This window comes from Jatropha curcas, chromosome 7, assembly GCF_041381405.1.
Source record: "Jatropha curcas cultivar XTBG-Jc1 chromosome 7, XTBG_Jcur_1.0, whole genome shotgun sequence".
NCBI classification, from domain to species: Eukaryota; Viridiplantae; Streptophyta; class Magnoliopsida; order Malpighiales; family Euphorbiaceae; genus Jatropha; species Jatropha curcas.
Window position 1 is genome coordinate 4,774,330 of NC_143157.1, and position 22,500 is coordinate 4,796,829.

At 34.4% G+C, this 22,500-nt stretch overlaps 1 long non-coding RNA gene and 1 pseudogene across 1 annotated transcript; one reads left to right on the forward strand and one right to left on the reverse strand.

Moving 5' to 3' along the window:
- The first annotated feature begins 4,463 nt into the window (after positions 1-4,463).
- LOC149494617 (secreted RxLR effector protein 161-like) lies at positions 4,464-5,209 on the forward strand (annotated as a pseudogene).
- An 8,271-nt stretch (positions 5,210-13,480) lies between these two features.
- On the reverse strand, positions 13,481-22,297 carry LOC149494618 (uncharacterized). Its single transcript, XR_016321720.1, has 5 exons — positions 21,880-22,297; positions 21,108-21,173; positions 20,152-20,210; positions 14,534-14,599; positions 13,481-13,637 (listed from the first exon to the last, which is right to left on the reverse strand). It is a non-coding gene; the product is annotated as an uncharacterized LOC149494618 (long non-coding RNA).
- Positions 22,298-22,500: the final 203 nt, after the last annotated feature.

A 22,500-nucleotide genomic window follows, 5' to 3' on the forward strand; every position in this document is an offset into this window, starting at 1 on the left:
AGGCAAAAGTTAAGGCAAAAAACAAAAAAAGTGCTTTCATGAATTCTCTTAGAGAGTCCATTTTTGTAGGATAAACAGCAAAGTATGTCCTTAAAAAAAAAAAAATCCCTTTCAAAGGTCTCCATCACCAGTGGTCATTCCACAACGAGTCACAAAAATCGAGTCATTCTCAAAAGTTCATTTTGAAAGCGTCACTCTTTGAGACATTCCTCGAAAAAAAAGAGAGAGAGGAAAATGTTAATTCAATCCCCGGGGTTTCCAAAACAACCCTAAAAATGGCAAACATAATCGTTGAGAGGTAATTCTTTAATACCTCATCTCCACTCGGACCATCGTTTCTTCGATCCTTTCAGACGAGCGTGTCATCCACATTATCCGTTTCCTCGAGTCATATAAGTGGCTTTGTTCTCTTTGATTCCTCAATCGATTGGACAAGTACAACACCAATGTTTTGGAGTATTCCATGGTCAGCACCATTCTGGGGGCAAGAAGTGATAAGAACCTTCACCATTCTCCCATCACAGAAGTAATCACGAAACTTTTTAGTCTTTCATTAAGAAAAAAATTCTAATAAGGGCATCAATTCTCTCAAGCAGGGGGCAAAATCCTCCAAGTCGGATTTAGGGGCAAGTGTTATGAAAAAAAGACATGCGCCACCCAGGGTGAAACCCAACCATCGTCAAACCCAGGGTAGAACCCGGTTAATGGTTAACCTTTTTTACATAAAACCTAGGGTGAAACCCTAACCAATAACCAACCATTTTCCACCCAAAACCAAGCCGTTTGATCATTTCGACTTTAGGTGGACCCTTGGTTCTCAAAGAAAAAAACAAAAATAAAACAAATCTCTTTTCAGGCCCTCACTAAGAGGCAAAATCTCTTTTCAAGCCCTCATTAAGAGGCAAAACATCTTTTCAAGCCCTCACTAAGAGGCAAAACATCTTTCCAAGTCCTCTAAGAGGCAAAATCTCTTTTCAAGCCCTTTAAGAGGCGAAACATCTTTTCAAGCCCTCACAAAGAGGCAAAACATCTTTCCAAGTCCTCAGAGAGGCAAAATCTCTTTTCAAGCTCTCATTAAGAGGCAAAACATCTTTTCAAGCCCTCATTAAGAGGCAAAATTTCTTTTTAAGTCCTCTAAGAGGCAAAATTTCTTTTTAAGTCCTCAAAGAGGCAAAAACATCTTTAAGTTGCAAACATAAATCCATGCATTTGATCATTTCAAAAAAAAAAGAAAAAAAAAGGGCGGGGTTTTCTTCTCTGCCCATCCTCAAAATTTGCTCCTTCAGACATCCACTGGCTCTCATAAATCATTTTTATGATAGGCAGTGGGGGGCAACTGTGAATACTCAAATTTTGAGGCTCGAAAAGCTAGTTTTTCGGGACTGCAAATAGTCCGGCCGGACCGGAGGCCATTTTGGAAATTTACCGGAAGTATGCCCATATGGTACTTAAAACGTCCGGGACGTCGCAAGGATCGCGGAACTGGTCCCGGAATATTTTTTGGAGGTCCGAAACTCCCGAAAAAGCCTCCGAAACGTAAAATTAGAAAGTCCGCCGGCCGCGGCGGTGGCAGCAGCTGCTATCGCCGGCGGCGGCAGCCGCTGGCGACAGTGGCTCCGGCTACCGTACCCGGCGGCCGAGCCGCTGAGCCTTCGGAGGGCGAGCCGCCGAGGCCCGGAGGGCCAGCCGCCGAGACCCGGCGGCCCAGCCGCTGAGCCTCCGGTGGCCGAGCCGCCAAGGCCCGGCAGGCCAGCCGCCGAGACCCGGCGGCCCAGCCGCCGGTCTCTGGCGGTCGAGCCGCCGGGACCTGGCGGCCCGGCCGCCGAGCCCAGCCGCAGAGCTCCGGCGGCCGAGCCCAGCGGCCGAAACAGTCCGATTTTTGCTATAAATAGCAGCCCCAGGCCTCCTATTTTCGGCACTCAGTCTGTGTTTACGGACGCTCCTTCTCCCTATGCTCCTTGCGATTCTTTACTGCTTTCTTGCATTTTTAATTTTAGTTTTATTTTATTGTGGTGATACTTGGTCACTTAAAATTAAATTAAAATTAATTCCCTTAACGAGGAGCTTAACCTGGAGTTAAGAAGTGGCCGTCGATTAAATCAGGTATGTAAATCAAAACTCTGCCTATTTAATTTTAGCATTACATGCATGCTTCTTCTTCTACTCCTAATAATTCTATAACTGCATAAACGCATTTCACATCATGATTAGGCAAATAAACTGCCTCAATAAATTCAGGCCGAATACCCGGTTAATTAATAATCGTGGTATTAAGCCTAGACCCGATGATATTGGCTTAAAATACCTAGTTAATTAATAGCTATGGTGTAATTGCCTTTATTTCGAACAGTCCTAGCTTAAGTCCAATTAATCAATAATTGTGGCTAAAAAGCCTTAATCAATCACGCTTTGGCAACAGATTGCCTACAATTAAATCAACCACATTTTGGCAACAAATTGCCCACGGTTCAATCAATTTTTGGCAAACAAATTGCCTATAAATTAGATTAACCACTTTTTAGCGACAAATCGCTTAAGTCACAATTTTTGGCTAAAAGCCTTCAAACAATTGCTTTTGGCAAATAAATTGCCTTAAGTCAATCAATTTTGGCGACAATCGCCCAATCATCGACTTTTGGCAATAAATTGCCTAAATCAACTCATTTTGGCTAACAGCCTTCAAATTAATCAATCTTTTGGCTAAAAGCCTTAAAATCAAGCATTTTGGCGACAAACGCCTAAATAATCACCTTTTGGCAAACAATTGCCTAAATCATTCTTTTTTTGGCTAAAAGCCTTAATCATTTTGGCGACAAACGCCCAACCAATCAATTTTTGGCAACAATTGTCTAAATCAATCCTTTTGGCTAAAAGCCATTAAAATCAACATTTTGGCATCAAATGCCTTAAAATCAACGTTTTTGGCATCAAATGCCTAAGCAAAATGCACAAAGCATACACACACTCATGCATAAAGCATCCCCATTCAAAAAGCCCTTCAAAGAAGGCCTATCGAACTACGTTGACTTTGATCTTCCATTCAAACGGAAGTACGTAGGCACATTTGGGATTTAACCCCGAGCGGCAAGTCGAAATCACATAAGCATTTTATTTGGTCCAATTATTTCATTTTATCCTGCAAAGTATTCATTCATGGTTAGTTCATCAGCATGACATAGTCTCGGGATCCATCTCGGGTTTGCACACCATGCCTTAACCATTGGGTAATTAATCTAGTAAATAGGTTAATTAAAATTGGAGTCACTTAGGGTTTTTTCCTAGTTTACCCTAAAATAATTAAACAAGGTGGCGACTCACACATCACGTGCATTTCTTCCTTAGTCACATGCATTCTCATTGCATTGATGTTTTGTGGAGGGGTTCACACCGGGTATCTTAGCCTGAACTTAATTAATTGAGGCAATTTATTTGCCAAATTCATGACGTGAATGCATTTATGCAGTTGTAGAATTTAGGAGTAGAAGAGAAATATGCATGAAGTGCTAAAATTAAATAGACAGAGTTTAATTATTACCTGAGTCAGTCGTCGGCCACTTCTTAGCTCCAGATTAAGCTCCTTGTTAGGGGAATATTAACTAGTTCAATTTTAGTGACCAATTAACACAACAAGAAAGCAATAAAGCTAAAATTAAAAATGCAGAAAAGCAGTAAAGAATCGCAAGGAGCGTGGGGGAGAAGGAGCGTCCGTCAATACAGACTGAGTGAGTTGAAATGAAGGCCCTGGGGCCAATTTATAGGCAAAAAATGGACTGTAGGGCGGCTTGGGCCGCCGGGCTTCGGCGGCCAGGGCCGCCGGGGCCGGCGGCAGGAGCCGCCGTGTCCGGCGGCCTGAGCCACCGAGGCTGGCGGGTTCGCTAATTTTTCATTTCGGAGGCTTTTTCGGGAGTTTCGGACCTCCAAAAAATATTCCGGGACCAGTTCCGCGATCCTCGCGACGTCCCGGACGTTTTAAGTACCATATTGGCATACTTCCGGTAAATTTTCAAAATGGCCTCCGGTCCGGCCGGACTATTTGCAGTCCGGGAAAACTAGCTTTTCGAGCTTCAAAATTTGAGTATTCATAGATAAATCAAATCATGTTTACAAACTTACTAAAGCTCTTTATGGTTTGAAACAAGCACCTAGAGCTTGGTATGGAAGATTAAGTAAGTTTTTATTAGACAATGGTTTTTCTAGAGGAAAGGTTGATACAACACTGTTTATCAAAAATAAAGCACATGATATTCTAGTTGTACAAATCTATGTTAATGACATAATCTTTGGTTCTACTAATGAACTTCTTTGTAAGGAATTTTCTAAGATTATGCAGGGTGAGTTCGAAATGAGCATGATGGGAGAAATAAAATTCTTCCTTGGACTTCAAATCAAACAATGTGAAAATGGAATTTTCATAAACCAAGGAAAGTATACTAAGGAATTGCTGAAACGGTTCAAGATGGAAAATGCCAAGGTATGTAGTACACCAATGAGTCCATCCTCAAAATTAGAAAAAGATTAAAAAGGTAAGGATGTGGACATCAAATTGTTTAGAAGTATAATTGGTTCTTTACTATATCTAATAGCAAGCAGACCTAACATACACTTTAGTGTTTGTTTATGTGCTAGATTTCAGTCGTGTCCCAAAGAATCTCATTTAATTGCTGTAAAAAGAATTCTAAGATATCTTTGTGGAACTTCTAATCTAGGTCTATGGTATTCTAAAGGCGATACATTTGATCTTATTGGGTATAGTGATTCTAATTTTGCAGGAAGCAAAATAGATAGAAAAAGCACATCCAGAACTTGCCAGTTTCTAGGTAGCACCCTTGTATCATGGTTTAGCAAGAAACAAACAACTATTACTCTGTCTACTGTAGAAGCGGAATATATTGCTGCTGGAAGCTTTGCTGCACAAGTTCTATGGATTAAGCAACAATTAGCAGACTACGGTCTGAAATTAGAAACAGTATCAATCAAGTGTGATAACATAAGCACCATCAATTTATCCAAAAATCCAGTCCAGCATTCTAGAACCAAGCATATAGAACTCCGACATCACTTCATACGTGATCATGTTCAAAAAGGTGATATAGTGATTGAGTTAATTACAGCAGAAAAGTAATTGGCAGATATCTTTACTAAACCATTGAATGAAAGCCAATTTTGCTTAATTAGAAGAGAGCTCGGTATGTTAGTTTTAAACTCTTAACTTTAGAACTCTGTAAGTATGTTCTAAATTGCTTTCTATATTTGAAATTAAAAGATTTGCTCTGTGTTATGTTTTTAGTATTCGGTGTGATTCTAAAAATATTTTTGTCTAAAAGAAATGCATATTGCTCTGATATGGCTTTCTAATGTCATTATCAGGTTCTATCTTTAGACAAAATTCAAAAACAGTCAATTTTTTTTGTGTTTTTGTTTTACCTTGTTTTATGTCTTTGCTTTATTTAAGTTTTAGCGATATTGTTTTTCTTTTTAAATTCTTTAAGTCGGTTTGAATTTCCCTAAAACTATTTTTCTTTTTTATTTTATTCTGTCTTGTTAACATTTTTTTTAAGTGTTTCCCTCTTTCCTAAAGATTATTTCTCAACTTAATCATTTTTTGCTTCTCGATTAAAAGCTGCTCTGTCTTCTCTCTTGCCCTCTTGCAACAAAACCCTAAAACGCTTTTTGCTTCAAAACCCTGACAATGGCCGGATCGAGTTCTATCTCCTCCTCCTTAGACTCTCTAACGGAACAAGAACTTCAACTCCTCAAAAGGTTATCAAAGAAGTATGAACAGAAGGAGTCGAAACAGAAGAAATCTATTGAGGAACCAAAGAAAGAAAAAGCGAAAATAGAAAAATCAAAGAAACAGGTCGCTAGTTCTCGTGCCAAAGGTAAATCTGTTCTTTCTCCATACCCTCTTATGCGTTCTTATGTAATAGACTAGAAGTTCTTTGGGAAGGACGAGTTCAACTTCAGGGAACTCTTTGAGTTCCAAGGATGGATGGATTTTTTATCCTTGAACAGACCGTGTTATGAGAATGTGGTTAAGGAGTTTTACGGTTCTCTTAAAACTAGTGGGTCAGAATCAATTTCTGTAAAAATTAAAGGAGAAATCAAAGCGTTATCTTATGCTGACTTGAGCAAGATCTTTAATATACCAAACACTGGGTCTAGGGTAATGAAAATCAAAGATATTTCTAAGGTTAGCGGATACAAAAAGGAAGAATTTGTTTTAGCAAATTGTGAAGAAAGGTTCTGTAGACAAACAAGGTGTTATTGAATGTTCAAACTTAACTGATAGTATGAAGTGGTTGTATAAATTGATTGTGCACTGCATTTACCCAAAGAGTGCTTCGCTCACTTATGTGAATCAGGTTGAGATGTGCATAATGTGGCATATAACTGAGAAGAAACCCTTCAATCTTTGTCACACCATCTTTGATAGATGCAGAATAGCCCTAAGAAACTACCCTATGGCATGGTGCGCACCCCTTTGTTTGAATTTTTGGAGGTAAAGTTAAATGAAAGTGAGGGTCACAATGTTTCAAAGCTAGACAGTGGGTCTTTGAAACTGAAAGACGAAGAAGGAGACGAAGAAAAAAGAAAAAGGAATTGAAGAAGAAAAAGAAAAGAAAGAAAAAGAAGAAAAAGGAGAAGAAGCTGAGAAAAAGAAGAGAAGAGAAGAAAAAGGGAAAGTTAAGTTGGAGGATGCAGAGAAGAAAGAAAAGGAAGAGAAATTGGAAGAAGAAGAGAAGGAAGAAACAAAGGAAGAAAAGGAGACGGTAGCTGGAATTGAAACAAAATCAAAAAAGGAAATAGAAGAAGAAAAAGAAAAAGTGGAAGTTAAGACTGAAGAGAAGGACTCTGAAGAGACTGTAGAGATTGAGGATGCCAGTGATGCAGAGTCAGAGAAATTGGAATTGAGTGAAGAAGAAAAGGAAACTGAGGCTAAGGTAGAAAAAGAATCTGAGCTTTTATCAGCTCAAAGGAGTAGAGAAGCTATGCTGAGCAAAATGGAAAAAGAGCTTATAGAAGAACACAATAAGGAGCTTGATGAGGCAATAAAACAAAGCAAGGCTGTAATTGAGCATAATCAGTCCCTCATTGAATCCTTAGAAAAGATGAAAAACATTAATGAAAGAAGGCTAGCTACTCTAAAAGTCAAGGGAACACCCTACACTCCTGCCTCGGAAAAGCCAAAGAGAGCAAAGCACATTGCTGGCAAGCACAGAGTTCATGGAAGAAAGCCTCCACTGCACCCTTCTTCTAAGCATCTAGAAAGTTCTACTAAAACTGCTCCTGCTCAAAATCTCAGAAGTTCTAAGAGGCTTAGAACTGACCCCAAATCCCTCATTTTTTTTTATTTTTTTTTTACTATCTATGATTTGTGAACATTTTTTTTGTAGGTTGTGTTGTTTGAATTCTGTTTAATTTTTTTTATGTTTTTTATTTGTTTATTTTTGCTCTGATCTTTACTAACCCTCTTGTATGATGACAAAAAGGGAGAAAACACAGGATATTTTGATGGTTAAGTATTCTGCTAATGTGTGGTAACTTTAGTACTTACATCTTATTGCTTATTATCTTCTAATCTGTGTTATTTTGTTTATTTCCATATAAACAGAAAATAGAATACAAGCTATATGTTTTACATGATGAACTGATTGGTTAGTTTTTAGAACCTAGATTCTTATTCTAACGTATGCTCTGCAGGTTAGACTTAAGATTTATGTTCTAATGTTAGTTTCTATTCTTTTCTTATCGCTCTGATCATATGCTCTGATTATTAGAATTTAGAATTTTTTTTCTATTTGTATGTTCTAATATCATTTTCTAAAACTATTTTCTGTTCTAAATCCCCATAAATATTTTATTGCACTTACTCAGGGTAAACTTGCTTCATGATAGAACATATGTCATGTTTAGAACTTATATTTTATTGACATGCATAAATTTAGGGGGAGCACATGTTTTTATGTTTGATAAATTTATTAGTTTTGTCATCATCAAAAAGGGGGAGATTGTTGGCTCAAGGGTCAAATAATTATCTTGAGATTTTGATTATTAAAACAAAACAAATAAATTTAAATTATGTTATTTGTGCTAATAACATTTTATGCAGATTATATATGGAAAGTAATAAATAAACAAGGCAAGTCCTATAATTTTGAGGATCATAAAGACTATTGAAGACCTTAGTGGTTAGATTTTTAGGATTTATTGTAGGATAGAGAGAACATCCATTTATAAGCACAAAATTAATTTCTTCTCTCTTTATCAAAAGGATTTTTGAAAATATTTCCTTAAAAAAATTAAAAGTTTTTTCGTTCCTTAATTCTTTTACCTAAAATGGAGGAGATCTTGTCTGAATCATTTTTGGTAATAAATATCTAAGAAGAAGCTTATTTTAGTTTTTCAAAAATTATTTTCATAAAGGTTCGAAATTTATTCACTTACCTAAATTAAAGAGACTTTGTCTCAAACAATTTTGGTAATAGAATAAATCGAATAAAATCTTTATGTGTTCATTTTTCGGAAAAAAATCTTTTAAAGAAATCCAAAATCTTGATTTTATCTTCTTACCTAAATGAATGAGATTTTATCTCAATCGTTTTTGGTAAATTAATATTTCGAAGAAGATTTTCGAATCTTTATTTTCGAAAAGTTTGTTCTTAAAGGAAAGTTAGATTTTCTCTTATTGACTTACCAAAAAGAAAGAATATTGACTCAAAAGAATTTTTGGTAACAAAGATCCCTGTATCTTCTAAAAGTGGAAAGTCAATATTCTGATTTGAAAAAGATATCTTACTTTCTAAAAATTGGATTATTATCCTTCTCTATAAAAGGCGTCTTTTCTTTAAAAGACGTGGGAGAAAAGAGTTTTTAAGAGTGTTCGTACATTGATCATATTTTTATCTCTCAAAACTTATTCTCAACCCCCTTATTTCTTTTCATCTTAGTACTTTGCATTTTATCTTTAAAAGACAAAAGAAATTTTATAACAACTTCTTTTGAAAAACAGTTCTGATTTCTAAAATGATTTTCTAATCTTAAAAACTGTTCTTTCTATGCTTATACTTGCATTTCTGTCTGTCTATTTAGATTCTATAATCTTTAGTAGACAAGTTTTTCATTTGATAAACATTTGTGTAATAGCTTAGGTGAAAAGCTATTGTGAAAGAGGTTATCAAGCGACCTTCTCCATGAAAGAGATTCTAATGTCTTTATTTGAGTTTTTGTTCTCTGCCAAAAGCAGAAAGGGTTGAGTTTAACTAGAACCTTTGGAAAATCTAGTGGGACAAAGGATAGATTTAGGAGTTGATCTATTGCCTTGTACTGTTGGTTTGTCTCTTACCCTTGAAAAGAGATAACATAGTTGAGGATCTCAAGATGAGTCTTGGGGAGTAGATGTAGGCGAGTTAGTGTCGAACCATTATAAATCACTGTGTTGATCTTTTTACTTTCTGAAGTTTTTGATTGATACTATTTTACTTGCACTTCTATTTATATTTTTAATGTATTATTAAGTCCCATTATTTTAGTTGTTATTTTTATGTTGATAGGATGTGATTAAATGTTGGAAATGTAGTGATTCATGCCTAAATTAAGGTCATATGGTACTTGGTTAAGCATAGTGAAATAGAAGGAAAAACATGAATATTACATTTCAATACTTTATTTGCATTCTTGTGATAGTATGTGTGTGTTTATTGAGTAATCTAAATTTAATATAAATAATAATTTCATGCTACAATATCTGAGAGGAGGGATTGGAAGATAAGTCAATAAGTAGATGAGTAAAGCTAGGAGAGCCTTCCAATTCAGGTTAGTGCAACACTCCTTTCTTACTTTGTTTAAATTCAAAATGTATTTGATTTCACATTAATTTCATAAAGTGATTTATGATCAAAAAGGAAGATATTGAAATAGAAGTTTTATGGATTTTGAAGGAAAGAAGCATGATTAGATATCTTATAATTTTCAATGATATTTAAAAGTTAAATTGAAAAGTTGTTTATATGAGAAAGGAGGATGTTGCTAATTGTTATCTGTAGTATGAGGGACGACCGTGAATGAATGCTTTTAGTAGTGTTTGTGAAAATGGATTGTTGCCCAATGTGTTTTCAATTATGTTTAATATATGAATTGATTTATAGTGTAACACTCTTCTCCCGGCCCCGAGAGACCCGACGGCGGATGCCACATTTGGTGTCGGAGACACTGTCTTAACTTAACATATAAATCATAAAATTAGATTATGAATTAGAAGTAATTGAGTATTCACAAATTTAGCGAGTAATAACTTTTTTTTTTTAGATAACAATTTCATTTCGTTTTGATCCTTTTTTTTTCATATAGATTGGAAAAATCTTATAGAAATACTGTAAGAATTTTCCTTTTAAAACTAAGCTCGTCAAACATGTAAATACAAAACATTCACAATTAAAATCCAAACTCCCAACATGTCCAAATAATCATCATAACACAACAACACTTCCATATTTTAATAACCGTATAAATTCTCAATAGCATTTAATATTCATCAATTAATTGCATTCATTATATATATCAAGTCTTAATAAACTAATCATATCAACTATCTTAAAATATTTTATATTCAATCATTTAATAAATCTTATTCTTATCTCCAAATATGTACACCAAAATAATTTATAATTACATGCTTCAATTATATTTCAAATAACATAATCTCTGAAAATGTAATAATTATATATGTCATAATTCTTAATTATATAAATCTTAATCTACTACTACCAAATTAGTCACTTCTGCTTTGATATTACTCTTCAAATCTTCAAGTAGCAACCACGATCTTCAACCTACGCGTGATAAAAATCAACGCGCTGAGTATAAACTCAGTGGTGCTCATAATTTACATACTTACCAAATTTGCGATGGCAACTTACTGAAAACACAAATTTCATAAAATCATTTACAATCATAGAATCATTAAATTTCAACATACATTTACATATATAGCAAAGAAATATCAAATAAACTTATAAATTAATAACATAAATAATTTAATTCTTTATACCATAAATCCTTTACTCGGACATTTAATCACCATAAATACTTTAGTTCTTTACCTAGAATATCAACTTATAATTAATAACATAAGTAATTTAATTCTTTCAAATCATAAATTCATTACTTGAACATTTATTATACCAATACATATACTATTTATTTTTAAAACCATGTGTCGAAATATCATGCTTTGAAAATTCATTTGATAACATAATCATTGATTTCCAAAGTAAGGTTTACTAAAATAATATGATCTCATTCATTTAATTTCCTTACAAATATTTTCCAAGGGGCTCGCTTACACTTAGGAGAAAGAGAAGCAGATAGGTTTTATAACATAGAGCGCGTCCGCCCTAACATAAGACACCCACGTGCCTAGCATATGATCATAGCTTCTTATCATAATGACATCAAATGCCAAGCATGCTCATCATACATAATAAAATCAAATCACGCATCAAATTCACACCAAGTATATTAGAGCCCAAAATCCTTGTTTTAATTCTTAATTCATAATACCTTTCATAAAAATTGTCTTATTCTTTAGTCTTCTTAAATTCATAATGTAAGCTTACTTTAGATAATAAGTAACTCATGAAAATTTCATACTTAAACGTAATTACTTAACATAGAAAATTTCTTATCATAGGAAATCATACATGTAAGCTTACTTTAGAACTTAAGTGACTCATGAAAATTTCATACTTAAACATAATTACTTAATATAGGAAATTTCTCATAAATTCCTTTTCTTTTAAAACTTTCTTAAAGTCATAATGAAATTTATTATAAGAAATTTCTTATCATAAAAAATCATATTTTCCTTATTCAAAATTCAAAGCACATACACATTAAATACGCATTTTTTTTTTGAAACTCTAAACATATGAAAGTTATCAACATAGTCATACATATTTCTCATATATAAAATAATTAAGCAAGCATTATTACCCTAAGGTGGTTCGACCTCTTAATGAAAATCAAGGGGAGGAATTTTCTTCTCCAATCAAGCATGCTAACATAACTCTTATACGCAAAAGTATCCATTTCAACCCTCATCATGCATTATCTAAACCAATTCCGCACCTTTTCAATTTCTATCCATTTAAACACATCCACAACAACACTTTTCAAACTTATGTCTTTTTTTTGTCAAATAGATCCTAAAATATACAAATAATCAAGAGAACTTCATCACACATGATTCATACATACTTTTATCCAAATAAACCTATGATTTAAGACATAGGAAATTTCCAGCATTAAAATAACTTTGACCTTTTTCGGGTTTTTAAGACATAACTTGAGTTCTAGGTCTCCAAATTGAGTGAAGTTTGATTCATTAGAAAGATAAGACCAAGTGCTACAAATGTTATGAAGGGACCACAGCCAAGATCAATCTGTAAGGTAGCCAACAAAAGATAGGAACATAGACCAATAGTCCAGACCTGATTCAGCAAAACCAAGTTCAATATTTATTGAATTCCTCCTTAATCAAACACTCAAATTAAACCAATCCAAAATCAGAGAAGTTTCAAGACACAGGGCAACAACTCTTATGAAGAATTCAGAACATATTCTATGGGTCCCGTATATGTATGGCACAACCCAAGAGGGGGGGGTGAATTGGGTTTTCTAAAAATATTTTAGAATTTAAAAATAAAATATAGAATTCTAAGTGCAACGGAAAAATAGAAAACTTGTGAGAATAAATTATGGATTAGAACTTCCTCACAATGTTCTATTCATAAAAAATAGAAAGACTATGCAAAGTACAGCTATTAATTAGAACTGCTTCACAATGTCTTATTCAATATTAGAACTTCTTTATGATGGAAAGCTATTGTATTTAGAACTTCCTCATAAAGTTTAGAAAATCATATAAGACTGTGTGAGAGACAGTATTGAAATTAGAACTGCTTCACAAAGCTTTACTCAAGTTTAGAAAACTGATTAGAAACCCAAGTAGTGAAATATACTGTAAATAGAAGAACAGTTTAGAACTTGGTATATTCATGTATCAGAATTCCAGAATTCTAATGTTCAGAGAAGATAAGACTTATTTCAGTTTTAGAACTTCAAATTCATTAACAACTTTAGCATTTCTAAAATATAAACAGAAGTGTAAGTTGTCACGACCCGTTTCCGTGGGCCGGACCGGCACTAGGGCCCAGGTAAGCATAAGGCCCCCGAGGCCCGTAGTTAGCCTAATTACTCAACTATACATTCCATACCATTTAATAGAAACAGTAAGCCCATACAAGTTAAGATATAAATGTAAATAAATATTATACAACCCGGCCCAATTTTAATTATCTCCAATAAAATTTAGTTTGGGCCTAGTCATTATCAATCACGTTCATAATATGGGCATACTGATTCTCCTGTGTCTAATAATACAACCAACCGTTTATAAAACAACGCATACGGCAAGGCCCAATTGGAAATACACGACCCTATAACTGCGGAGTTCAATAATATTCTGATAATAGAATAATTTATACATCCAAAATTAAATGACAGAAATATAAAGTTTACATTTATAACTCTGCGGAGAAGATTGCAGAGCTTCAGTTGAATCCGCTGCTTCCTAGTACCTGAGAGGTTTGGTGAAAAAGAGGGGGGGGGGTGAGTTTTGCAACTCAGTGAATAATAATAAATAATACACACCACATGCAGTCAAGCAAAATGCACCCTAGTATACTGAATGAACACACAACAGTCAATCATATGACATTACATCAGCACCCACAAACAATATCACCTTCAAATAGTCACATCACGTGGAAATTAGTCAGTGGAGTCACCGAACCCCCGATGAGCCGTCCTCCCACATGGCTCATCCTCTCACGTGTGCACCAGGGAGCCGATCCCCCATACTGGCCGACCGGTCTAATCCTCACTTGACCAGCCCTCTCATTGTTTTTCCATTCTCTCTTTTCTTTTCCATACCAACAGGAGGCAACCCGGTCGTCTCCATCAAATCTAGATCATCAGGCGCTCACAACAGGAGGCCACCCTGCGGGCTGCGATCAAATCTAGATTATCCGGTGCGCCCAATAAAAAAAAGCCAACCTGTGGTTAACAGTAACGGTAACGGTAGGTGCACACGGGGGCGCCGATCTCCCATTTACCCGGCTAACAGAAACAGAATCAGGATCCATATAACAGAATCAGAATATAACAGAAATCAGAATCAGGATCCATATAACAGAAACAGTCTCACAAACCCATGGTGACCCACTTCATCCCAATTCCACACAAACAAATCACAGTATAGTCACAGTACAAATAATCAAACATTTCATTCATCATAATACACCAATTTCATCCAAATGCACAATTATATATAAGTATAATTATAGTGATCGTAACATAATATATATATGATAAAATACTTATAATATATTGTAATATGTAAATAAAAATATAATGTTTATAAATAAATGATATGCAAATGCAGCGTTGATATGCATTATTTATTATTACTCACAGTGATGGAGAGCGAAATTCTAGCTTTGATGTTGTCCTGGAGGAGCACTAGATGGACCCGGGCGATCTAAGCAAAGTAAGAATGACACAAAAAGAAATAACTCTATCAGACAAAATATTTCTTTACCCTTCTAATATTTTTATTTTATATTCTAAATTTTTCTACGTAATTTAATCTCGATATTTAATTTCTTTTCTGTAATAAATTTTTTTATTTCTCTAACTTTATTTCATTTATTTTCTTCTGAATTCTATTTTATTTCCTACTAAAATCTATTTTAATTTCTACCGAAATTTATTTTATTTTCTGCCGAAATTTCGGCAGCATCTCCCCTAAAAATTGGACTATCTACCTGTTAAAATATCAACAATATACCAATAATTCCAAACCACACAGCCCATCCATCGGGCAATCAATCAATTCAATTTTTCCCATCCTCCATCCGAATAACAATATCAACATTACTTTCAACTCTTAATTTCTCATTTCATTCCACTCATAATATTATTATCAAAATTCCTCAATAAATTATTTAATACTGAATTTAAGTTTAACTAACTATTGTTTTTATTAATCAATAGTTACTTCACATTAATTAATCAATAACTATTTTGAATTAATTTTAACTAACTAAATAACTAAAATTACTAACTAAATATTTTTATTAATCAACAAATTAATACTACTTAAATTAATTTCACTACATAAAATTTAATTAACTACAATAATAAAATTAATTCAAGTAACTAAAATTATTAAAATTGATTTTTACCCCAAAATATAATTTTTGTCGAATTTTGCTAGATCGAGGATCGGAGCTACGCGCGCTGGAACTGCAAGCAAATGGCCGGATCTGACTGGCAGTGGCAGAGAGAGAATGAGGCGGCGCGATGAAGCTTGACAGACCCGTTCCTGGTGGTCGGAGGCGCGCTGGAGCGACGGCAGGGCAGTGGCGCGATAGATCGACTGTGGTGCTGCTCCTGTCAACTGTGCTCGCCTGAACGGGAACTGAGGAACGGTGCTGGCGGAGCTACTGCGACGGCGAGCGGCAGCGAGGTGGCGCGATCGACCTGGTGCCGCTGCTGCTGCTCTGTTTCTCGCCAGAAACGCAACGCAGGTGAAGAGAAAGGAGAAGGAAAGAAAGAAAAGAAGAGAAAGGAGGAAGAGAAGAAGAGGAGGTGGCAGTGGTGGCGCTGCTGGAGGTGTTGCAGAAATGGTGAGGGGAGGGTGAAGTTTGCGCTGGATATAGAGGGGAGAGGCTTCTAGAAGTGGTTTGGGCTGATTCGATTTGATTTCGATTCGATTCGGCCCAAATCTTGGTTTTTGTTTGATTTTTCAATTTTCAATTGGTTTTCGATTCGATTTATCACTGTACAAATTATTAATTCACGTTTAAATATTTAAATACATTTTCCACGCTGTCAGTTTATTAAATTTAAACGAAAAATCTTTGAAAATAAAAATTCTGGTTATTTCAGTCTTCCCCCCTTATAAAAATTCGTCCTCGAATTTTAAAAGTAACAAGTAACTAGGAAACAATGGTGGTTGTGCTTCTCACATAATGCTGCAACTGATAAAAGTTATTACATTCACATTTAGTAGAATACTTGTTCTTCTGAGCAGCTAGAAGGATGAATCAAGAAGATGAGATAAATATTTTTGAGTTCGTTAGTCAGACCAGAGGAACTAATTTTTATTAAATTTACGAAGACAAACCAATGGGAAGCAAATCTAATTTATAGGGAGGGTAGGATGATTATGAGATGAATCTAGCCCCAAAGTTACCTACTTTATTACCATAGTTAATTTAAACTTGAGTTTTATTATATCTACAAGTCGTCAAATATTCATAACCTAAAGCACAGATTCAACACTAATATTCACCTTTACACGTAAGAATTTTAATCACTTATAACCTCTGCTCAAGTAAGAGTTATTAATCTCATTAGCTCTATATCATGTGTCCTTACATTGATGTATCGTCATTTATTCACTCACCAGCTATCACAGGCAAAGATCATCACTCCATAAGAAACTCATACACAAACCAAGTATTTAATCTTACTGATATAAGAATCCACATATGCAATCAAATTTACTACTATCCCAATTTGGACTCCTTATTTCAAAATTCAAAACCTACATGCTGACTCATCCATTTTCCATCAATTCCAAATATTAATATCATTGCTCCTATAATCATGGAAGAAGTTTATAATTAGATAAGATAGTTGCTACCAATTCAAGGAGGTTTTAGATTATTATCAAACCACTACTACAAGCTTATTTCAAACAAAATCATGACAATTCTCTAGCTAAATGCTATCAACTGATAGGAGATCCTGACCTCTATCCCAAGTTCATCACCTATTTATCAATTTAACCATTTTCCAACGAAAGATAGATATACTATCTCCTTTCATATCCTACTAATGAGAATCCCATAAAAACAAGTAGCACATCAACTATAAGGAGAATTTAAATTCACCATCAAATCCCTATTTTAGTTTTTAACTTCTCTATTCCTCTTTCCAATTTGTCATACCATACCATTTCCTAACTAATTGTGACAAGAATTTATGCAACTAGCCAAGTTAGCTGTTGTCATGCCAGATAATTCTTCATTTATTTTCTAGAATTTGTAAACGCCAATCTATGATACTCACTTCCATAAAGAGATCCAGCCTACAATCAAGATGTAAAATTCTCCAAACCGTAGTTTATATTCAATTTATCTATTTCGTCTATCCTTAATCAATCTTTTAGAACTAAGTTTACGTATTTAGAAGTCAAGAATCCTAAACAAGTAGTGCCCTTTTTTTGCTCAAGCTAAGTAAGAGATTAAGGATGTTAAACCTATAATCCAACTCCTAATTAAACTGTCCTTTGTTTTATGCCGATGAATATTCAAATAATAATATCATTAGGTTAATTCTTTTTTTTTTTTTTTTTTTTTTCCAAATCTATCTTAATGTCTATCACCTGCAAAATTTGTAAAATTTATATCTCATACGATGTAGGAATATCCTCAACCTTAATTATGTTCTCTCTATATTCTTTACTCCAAACAAGTTTAACACCTCATTGAATCCTTCAACATCAAAATTACAATGTACCAGTTCTCGAATGGACCTAACTAATTAAATATTCCCTTAAACCATAAGATAAGTCGTAAACTGTCATTTATAACACAATTCTATTCATTCAATCATAATTTCTCTCAATTACAAAAAAATTCGGAATAGCTTTACATTGACTTCACATTCTGCATTAATAATTTTCGCCCTAATTGGTATCTCAATCGACCCATGAGCAGTTTAAATTGATTAATGATCTAATCAACCCCCATGAGTTGGCATTCCAATATAATTAAAATGTAATCCTAAACCACCCCGTTATCACATCCAACAGTCCTATAGTTTATCTTTTCACTCTTCAAATACTAGCATGTATTCTCCTCACCAAAATTGTTAAAACTATCTCAAGTTCACTTGTTTATTCTTGCACAAATTTTCAATATCCTAAATAAATAGTAAATTAAAACCTAGCCAACTCACTAATGAATGAAAATACTCTAATTACCTTCATGTTCTACTAAGGACATAAATATAACTTTTCTTCTTTACCAATAAAACAAGTAACTTGCAAAAGTTGCACTAATTAATAGGAATTTCTTATTCTAACTACTTTGCATCAAGAAATTACATTTATTCACATTTATCGTCATTTCGAGCTAAATCCCATGATTCTTTATCAACTCTTATTCTCAGTTACTTTTATCCATAACACTTGGCACTTACACATAGTATATCTATAAGCTTCATATATAAATTCGGTCAATGTAACTCGTAAATTATTATTATACCCTTTAAATTAGTAGTATTATTATTACTACTATTACCATCCTTACTGTTATTATTCTTCTTATTATTATTATATACATGTATTATTATTATTATTATTATTATTATTATTATTATATATCTTTTATTTCTTTTATATCTCTATCAACCCAAAGGAATCACAAATATTTAATCAACATTTCATACGCTAATTAATTCTCTTTCCAGCTATGGTTTAACACCATCCACTACCTTCTACTTTCATTTTACTATACTAGATTATGAGCTCAGTCTGGCCTATTAAACATTCTAAATATATTAGGATCTTAATTTACATAATATATCAATTCTTAGATTATACTAACTACCCATTAATAGTACTCACTCGTTTCATAAGTCTTCCATGACTTGTAAATAATTCTATTAACTATTAACTAATACATTCTATCATAACAATAGTCACTTTTAAACTCTTGATCATTTTGTCTTAGAATTTATTCTCATATAAGCTACGTGAGATCAACACGAACCACAAATTTTTTTTTTTTTTTTAACCACAATAATTTATATTATTCCCTATATTCATACACTTGAAAAGAAATAGTTGATGAATACTACAATACACTTTACTCTACTAAGAAGTGATTACTCATAAATAAAACTCACTTCATAAAATAATTCTACCAACAGTATTACTTATGGAAAATACTCATCGTCAATTAATATTCCAAGCCACACCAAATCATTTATTTATGAAACCTTGTATGTATCATTTATGTAAATGTACTACTCAAGATAATATATATCTCATGCAGAAAAGTGCTTATCTCCATAGTTATAATAAATTCCACCAACCAACATCACGTAAACTTCATCAAACAGATATGCTAAAATCAATATTCTAATTAAATAAATCCTAATGTCCTTGAATTAGAACCATCTAGTTTTCTTATCAATTCACACTATCAATTCATTCTCAACATACCCCTTCTATAGGCACACATATACATACACTCATGCATTCTTATAGATGTATTCCACATTCAACACGTATTAAATAAAAATAGCACACTTTCATCATCTAACTTCAACTTATTAATCCTATATAACTTATCTTCTTACATACTTAAATTACATATGAATATTATTTATTCCATAGAAGGATTTTTGTTTAAACCATCCCGTTAGCATCAGTAACTAAATCACATCTCTAAGAACAAGGATACAATTTTACTCATTAAACAACTTGACTCTAACCTGATTGCGAACGACGCTGAAGACGAAAGCAAGGAAGACTATGTCAAGACATGACAGGAATTACTCCGCAGTTACATCTAGACTTATGAACTTTTGCTCTGATACCACCTTTGTCACGACCCGTTTCCGTGGGCCGGACCGGCACTAGGGCCCAGGTAAGCATAAGGCCCCCGAGGCCCGTAGTTAGCCTAATTACTCAACTATACATTCCATACCATTTAATAGAAACAGTAAGCCCATACAAGTTAAGATATAAATGTAAATAAATATTATACAACCCGGCCCAATTTTAATTATCTCCAATAAAATTTAGTTTGGGCCTAGTCATTATCAATCACGTTCATAATATGGGCATACTGATTCTCCTGTGTCTAATAATACAACCAACCGTTTATAAAACAACGCATACGGCAAGGCCCAATTGGAAATACACGACCCTATAACTGCGGAGTTCAATAATATTCTGATAATAGAATAATTTATACATCCAAAATTAAATGACAGAAATATAAAGTTTACATTTATAACTCTGCGGAGAAGATTGCAGAGCTTCAGTTGAATCCGCTGCTTCCTAGTACCTGAGAGGTTTGGTGAAAAAGAGGGGGGGGGGGTGAGTTTTGCAACTCAGTGAATAATAATAAATAATACACACCACATGCAGTCAAGCAAAATGCACCCTAGTATACTGAATGAACACACAACAGTCAATCATATGACATTACATCAGCACCCACAAACAATATCACCTTCAAATAGTCACATCACGTGGAAATTAGTCAGTGGAGTCACCGAACCCCCGATGAGCCGTCCTCCCACATGGCTCATCCTCTCACGTGTGCACCAGGGAGCCGATCCCCCATACTGGCCGACCGGTCTAATCCTCACTTGACCAGCCCTCTCATTGTTTTTCCATTCTCTCTTTTCTTTTCCATACCAACAGGAGGCAACCCGGTCGTCTCCATCAAATCTAGATCATCAGGCGCTCACAACAGGAGGCCACCCTGCGGGCTGCGATCAAATCTAGATTATCCGGTGCGCCCAATAAAAAAAAGCCAACCTGTGGTTAACAGTAACGGTAACGGTAGGTGCACACGGGGGCGCCGATCTCCCATTTACCCGGCTAACAGAAACAGAATCAGGATCCATATAACAGAATCAGAATATAACAGAAATCAGAATCAGGATCCATATAACAGAAACAGTCTCACAAACCCATGGTGACCCACTTCATCCCAATTCCACACAAACAAATCACAGTATAGTCACAGTACAAATAATCAAACATTTCATTCATCATAATACACCAATTTCATCCAAATGCACAATTATATATAAGTATAATTATAGTGATCGTAACATAATATATATATGATAAAATACTTATAATATATTGTAATATGTAAATAAAAATATAATGTTTATAAATAAATGATATGCAAATGCAGCGTTGATATGCATTATTTATTATTACTCACAGTGATGGAGAGCGAAATTCTAGCTTTGATGTTGTCCTGGAGGAGCACTAGATGGACCCGGGCGATCTAAGCAAAGTAAGAATGACACAAAAAGAAATAACTCTATCAGACAAAATATTTCTTTACCCTTCTAATATTTTTATTTTATATTCTAAATTTTTCTACGTAATTTAATCTCGATATTTAATTTCTTTTCTGTAATAAATTTTTTTATTTCTCTAACTTTATTTCATTTATTTTCTTCTGAATTCTATTTTATTTCCTACTAAAATCTATTTTAATTTCTACCGAAATTTATTTTATTTTCTGCCGAAATTTCGGCAGCATCTCCCCTAAAAATTGGACTATCTACCTGTTAAAATATCAACAATATACCAATAATTCCAAACCACACAGCCCATCCATCGGGCAATCAATCAATTCAATTTTTCCCATCCTCCATCCGAATAACAATATCAACATTACTTTCAACTCTTAATTTCTCATTTCATTCCACTCATAATATTATTATCAAAATTCCTCAATAAATTATTTAATACTGAATTTAAGTTTAACTAACTATTGTTTTTATTAATCAATAGTTACTTCACATTAATTAATCAATAACTATTTTGAATTAATTTTAACTAACTAAATAACTAAAATTACTAACTAAATATTTTTATTAATCAACAAATTAATACTACTTAAATTAATTTCACTACATAAAATTTAATTAACTACAATAATAAAATTAATTCAAGTAACTAAAATTATTAAAATTGATTTTTACCCCAAAATATAATTTTTGTCGAATTTTGCTAGATCGAGGATCGGAGCTACGCGCGCTGGAACTGCAAGCAAATGGCCGGATCTGACTGGCAGTGGCAGAGAGAGAATGAGGCGGCGCGATGAAGCTTGACAGACCCGTTCCTGGTGGTCGGAGGCGCGCTGGAGCGACGGCAGGGCAGTGGCGCGATAGATCGACTGTGGTGCTGCTCCTGTCAACTGTGCTCGCCTGAACGGGAACTGAGGAACGGTGCTGGCGGAGCTACTGCGACGGCGAGCGGCAGCGAGGTGGCGCGATCGACCTGGTGCCGCTGCTGCTGCTCTGTTTCTCGCCAGAAACGCAACGCAGGTGAAGAGAAAGGAGAAGGAAAGAAAGAAAAGAAGAGAAAGGAGGAAGAGAAGAAGAGGAGGTGGCAGTGGTGGCGCTGCTGGAGGTGTTGCAGAAATGGTGAGGGGAGGGTGAAGTTTGCGCTGGATATAGAGGGGAGAGGCTTCTAGAAGTGGTTTGGGCTGATTCGATTTGATTTCGATTCGATTCGGCCCAAATCTTGGTTTTTGTTTGATTTTTCAATTTTCAATTGGTTTTCGATTCGATTTATCACTGTACAAATTATTAATTCACGTT